Source organism: Dinoponera quadriceps, unplaced genomic scaffold, assembly GCF_001313825.1.
Source record: "Dinoponera quadriceps isolate SergipeBrazil2010 unplaced genomic scaffold, ASM131382v1 scaffold2164, whole genome shotgun sequence".
In the NCBI taxonomy this organism is placed as follows: Eukaryota; Metazoa; Arthropoda; class Insecta; order Hymenoptera; family Formicidae; genus Dinoponera; species Dinoponera quadriceps.
In genome coordinates, this window is record NW_014556208.1 from 3,069 (window position 1) to 9,334 (window position 6,266).

The window sequence follows — 6,266 nt, forward strand, 5'->3', positions numbered from 1 at the left end:
AGCGACCGGAACAAATGATAATCAGAGGGTGCCGATAAATAAGGAGGGTGAGGCAAAACATCCCAACCAAGCCTTAACAATTTGTTCCGAGTAGTTAATGAAGTATGGGGTCTGGCATTGTCGTGGTGGAAGACGACTCCTTTTCGATTTGCCAATTCTGGACGTTTCGAACGTATTGCTTGATTCAATTTCGTTAATTGGGAGCAATATACAGTTGAATCGATCGTCCTGACTGATGGTAAGAGCTTATAATAAATGATACCTTTATAATCCCACCACATTGAGAGCATAATTTTCTTCGGGTGCAATCTTGCCTTCGAGGTTGTTTGTGGTGGTTCACTGCTGCTTCCCCACGATCTTTTACGTACTACGTTATCGTAGACGATCCACTTTTCATCTCCCGTAACCAACCGCTTCAAAAATGGATCGTTTTCTTGGCGTTTCAGCAGCGCGTCGCAGATGGAAATGCGAGCGATTAAGTTGGCCTCGGTCAATTTGTGCGGCACCCAAACATTGAGACAAGAAATACGTATCCCAACTGACGCAAATTGTTTTCTACACTTGTGTGGGATATATTAAGTGTCGTAGCAATCTCTCGTACTGTTTGCGATGGATTTTTGTCGACGGTATTCTTTATTACAGCTGAATCAATCTCTGCTGGACGACCAGAACGCGACGCGTCACTAACATCAAAATCTCCAGAACGGAATTTGGCAAATCATTTTTGACACACACGTTCTGTTAAAGCATCGTCCACATACACATTACAAATCTTCTTATGAGCTTCCGCAGCTCGTTTGCCTTTTTTGAAATAAAAAAGTAAAATATGGCGAAAATGGACGTTCTTTTCTTCAATATTTGCAACCGTACATTATGCACAATACTCTAGTATTAACCGGCGTATGTTTACAAATAGGTTAGGTGGAACGTCGCTTTTTAGCTGCGCAAGCGCGTTGTGCGATAGCGCTGTGGAAAAGAGATATCAAAACGAGTAAACCTACTCCGATTAAAAAACCGAACGAACTTATTTGCCAACCCAATATATATTTTAATTAAAAATTGTGATACCGCGGCACTGTTGCTACATAAGATATATATTAACCAATTTACATAATGACTCTACTTACATTTCTATATTCAGACATCAGCGGCGTTCAACTAACGGTTGGTCCGTATCACCACGCGCGTATATCGGAAGTTTTATTATTTTCGTTAACTTCTACAGTACACTCGTTCTTTTATACACAGTAAACTTCTACAGTAAATGACTTCCATATAGTTTGTATAATTTATTTAACATAAATTTGTTAGGAATACAATGAAAATAGTTGAAATGCTCACAGATTGACGACAAAACTTGAACTGTGTCATATGTGGAATATTTCGCGAGCGGTGATATAAAAAAGTCGCAGCTCGTGGAATATTCCGCGCTCGGTGATAGTAGACGATCGTAATGCGCGGAATATTCCGCTTACGGATGCAATGGGTTAAAGGTTCTAAAACGTATGTTCTTCGAACGTTCCAACTTTGAATATAAACAAGCCAAGTGAACATAAAGCGAACGTTCCTCGAACGTTTACGTGCTGCTTGCTATAGAGGGTAGAGATAGAGTTAATATTCAATAGATATATAGAACATAAAAATAGATCAAGCTTAACAAAAATTATGTACTTAATTAAACAAATATTTCAATTTCCTAATTAAAGCGCAAATCTTACCGTGGATTTGAAGACGTTTTAAAATAATTTTTGATCTGGAGAATCTCACGATAACATTTGTCACCGCGAAGCAATGTTGCATCTGCTCGCCATGCAGTAGGCGCGTCAGAGGCGTCGCGCGATATATGCGCCCGTCGTGACGTCGATTCTCGCGTAGAAAAAATCCAGATATTATCTGTAAAAATGCATATGTAGCACTTATTCCAAATCTCTGAGATATTCTGTTGTGCAATAAAATCACGATGCGCACAATGTCACGCTAATTGCCTCTCCTCACTACGAACTCTACGGCTATTAACATCTTAAGTCGATGTTTTTCCCCGATAAAAGGTATCTCGGGAGAGAATTTTTTAATTTTTACTCAACGACTGACGCTTGTTTGTATCTGGTAAATGGTATACAATGGGAAATTTTTGGACTCGAAACTTGTACATGAAATAATATGACGTCGTCCTTGTAATGTTACTCGTTCGCCGTTTGAAATCTATGCGAAGAAATCGCGTGATAAAGTAGAATGTTTGCGGCGGCGTAACACAGCGCGCGATCATAATGTTTTTAAATAGATCGTGGTTGCACCGGTTTATCCTTCGCATTAATAATGTTTGACAGCAGGTTTGCAATATTTTAAGATTTCCACCGGGGCAGTTCGTTTAACCTGAGATAATTGCTACTCTTCCTGCATTCAGGCACGCTGCTTATGTCAAATAACGAGCTGTTTGGACTGCATCACAATGTTAATTCTGACGAGCTGCAAATTAAATCGCGCGGAATGATGCGCTTAGGATCGTAGCGTCGATTTTCTCTCTCTCTCTCTCTCTCTCTCTCTCTCTCTATCTATCTATCTATCTATCTATCTATCTATCTCTCTCTTTCTTTCTCGTGGTAGCGTTGTTATTGCCAAAACTCGGACCTAGCGAAAGAGATTCACGGGATAAATAGCATGTGTGTCATCGCGATTTGCGTAAATTATTTTTAAAGATTCGATGACGTGAAGATAACACACGCAAGACGCGAACATAAAATGCGATAGGGCCCCGCATATATTCTAATCCACGCAAATCTCGCCGTCTCTCTAAGTCCACGCGTAAAACGCCATGTGAGCGCGAAAGCGCGAAACGCGCTTTTAACACCGACGATGACTTGGACCGGCGATTTAGTCAATTCTGCCGAAATTCCTGCGGCCTAATGCATATTAGGTTATTTCTAACAAAGAACACTTTGTAATATTTTACTATTTAAATTAATAATATATGCAAATTTTGAAACATTTAAAAGATAGATAGAAAAATTTAAACCATAAGAAATATTTTATTTTGTATAGTCCATCTCTTACAAGGCTTTATTTCTTTTATGCAGTAAAGAAAAACAGAACCGTTTAATTAAAATAATTTTCGATTAATTTCACCTATATGTTCAATTACTTAAGGTCTTGCGATATCTCATCTGAGGAGTTTAAGAGGTTTTTAAGACTTAACTGGCGAATAATTTGAAGAAGTTTAGAAATATTACAGACAAAAGAAATATATTATTCTGCGAGATATTGTCACATTTGAGGTACACTTTTCTTGGCGCAATGACAAAGAAGGACCGCTCGATTAAATAAATTTACGATTAACTTAACGTATACTTTCATTTACTTGAGATCCTGCGGCACTGTAACTAATGCATTTTTTAAGAGTTATCATGCAAAAAAATATAAGTTCAAATAATATATTCCTTTAACCAGTGGAAAGGTATTCCTTTAACCACAGTTATCACGCAAAAAAATATAAGTTAAAAAAATATATTCCTTTAACCAGTGGATAACTGATAAGAAGATTTGTCGAGGTGTAGAAAATAGGTGTTTTTATAGAGAAAAATACGAAAAAAATATTTGCTATGAATGTATCAAAAATAATTTATTTTTTATCTGCAAAGTGGTAACACGAATTGTTCATGATATTCATGTATGCGGCTTTTGATTATGTATATTTTCTCCTTCATTATAGTTTTGCGGAGCTACGACTTATTTCTAGTATCTATGGTGAGAACTTGCGCACAGCTCGCACTAGCGTCTTTCATCTCTTCTTGAGTCGTTCCGCTCCTACCTAAATACAAGTGAATAGTGTGTTCTTTAAGTCAAGGCCATTCGTTTATCCTCTTTTATATTTACTGTACAAATATTACTCACTAACTTCTTCTAATTATTTTCTCTCAATAGATACCGAGCATAAATTTTATTATATCTATGTTGTAATGGGTCCTTTATGTCTTTACATTCTACGAATTATTGTATTTATTGAGGTCTTATGCATTGATGTGATTGAATCTAAATAAATTTTATATATATACGCACCCTGCTAGATTTTCACAGATCATAGATAAAAAATGTGTTGAGTTGTTCATTTGGGTATATTCTTTTGGATTTGTCACGTGGGGTTGAAGACACTGATACGAGAAAATCTCAAAATATCCCCCTTCTTGTACTTACACACTTCAATGTGTAACCAGGGTTGAAACCGACATCCATACATTTCCCTGACATATGCTTTAATTCTTCTTCAAACTCGATAATTACGTTCTTTACGTAAAAAACCTAATTGATTGACGAGTTAGGCTAAGAATTAAAGCATATGTCAGGAAAGTGTATGAATGTTGTTTGCGGCCCAGGTAACGCTACATATGCGATACGATATATGCTTTTACTCGCACACAATTAAAAAGCGGTATTTATTGGTAAGAAAGTGGTACATTATGAAAATACAATATATGTTGAAAATATTTTTTGATTAATTACGTTTTATGCAAAGGTAAGGATATTTCCGAAATCATGATCACACATGCAAATAAAGTATATGGTGTCGAACAAAGATTGAGATTTTAAATACTAGATATTGAAACAAAACATCCACTTGGAAAATATCTTACCAAATAAGATAATGTTTTCTCATTTCATACTTTGCATTGGTGTCATGATATTCGGTAAGAAAGATGTTTAAACAAAATGTGTTGGATTTTCTTTATGCTTTATATAAGCGCCTTCTCGGAGACCCAACTTCTTCTTTAAATATTCTTTTGTGACCAATACACGAAAAATATTTCCCGACATTTTTATTTTCGTTAGAAAGAAATAACGATGTAACTCCATTGATTCTTCAAATGCAATTTAATAATTGAAAATTGTAATATTTTTTTCATAAAAACTATTCGTTCATATAATTTAATGAACAAATGCTCCAAATAATAATCTAGTTTATTTTTCATCTAATAGGTATGCATTGGAAAATATGTATCGTTTACTCCGACCTGGAGGAACAGTACTAATATTAATGGTACAATTTCATGCTACGTTTGACATTTTAAATGAAATATTGAATGATGTTCGATACGCATCGTATACGATAGGTAAATATTTTTATTGACTACATGCTTTCACCTTCGCGATTGTTAATCTACAAATTATTAAATATTTTATTTGCACATACATAATAGGTGAAAAATTTTAGACCGCCATTTTCCAATTCAACTGACCTTTGAAAGGAACTGAGAATATTATTCGAAAGTATTGGATTTAGAGTGCTACGTTATAGTGAACGAGAAAAAGTTATACTGTGGAAGATATACTCACATTATCACGTATCTACTCTCTAAGCAAATTGGTCACAGACTGCATGCATATTGGCAACAAATTTGACTAGAATCCTACACAATAAAAACATAAATATCTATGTCCGCATTCAGCTCATATTTTGGCGATAAAGCCTGCTGCTAAATTACGTTCAGCAAGATATGTTCGCTTTTTGCCAATAATCTGCTATCAAATCGCTACAGTCTCTACTCGGTTTCTGCCGCCAATCTGTTCGCATTGCCTGTTAATAAACTCTATCGCATCTTTGGTAGTAGTTGGGCAACATAATCTGATAAAATGGACTTTATGTTAGATTTGTTGACTTCCTGCCATTAAAAATTTAGCAGATTCTGCTCGAAATCTGTTTGCGCAAGTTTGGCTATCTGCATATTTTTAACAATATGTATGTGTGTGTGTTCACGAGTAACAAATTTTGCTTTAATCATTTGAATATCGTTTACAGTATTAATATTTGGTATATGCACAATTTAAGTTATTCAAAAACAATTGTGATTTTATATTAATTATCAATTATTAATTTAACAGCTCGGTTATTGTCTTCCATAATTTCCAAATTTATGGAAAACACGTCCAACGTTCTGGTAAAACAATTTAAAGTTCAATACACACGAAAATATTTGAACACGACGACATTCATTGTAAACCAATAATACGTAATAACATGTAATAAAACCGAAAGGATTCCAGCCGGTTTACATAAAATATTAATATTTTATGCAAAAAAATATAACGGCACATAATGTTGGAAGTATTCAATATTTTCATGAAACTATGTGCAGCACGTCATAAAAATATGTAATTAATTTTTGCGTGGACAGATTGAGTATCACTATATTAATATTATATTATACACTATATTAATATAATACTATATTAATATTAATATGTCTTAAATATATTATAATGAATAGGTTCATACT

General features: G+C 34.7%; 1 pseudogene; it reads left to right on the forward strand.

Annotated features, from left to right (window-relative positions):
- The first annotated feature begins 4,300 nt into the window (after positions 1–4,300).
- Positions 4,301–5,348, forward strand: LOC106747177 (annotated as a pseudogene).
- The last annotated feature ends 918 nt before the right edge of the window (positions 5,349–6,266 follow it).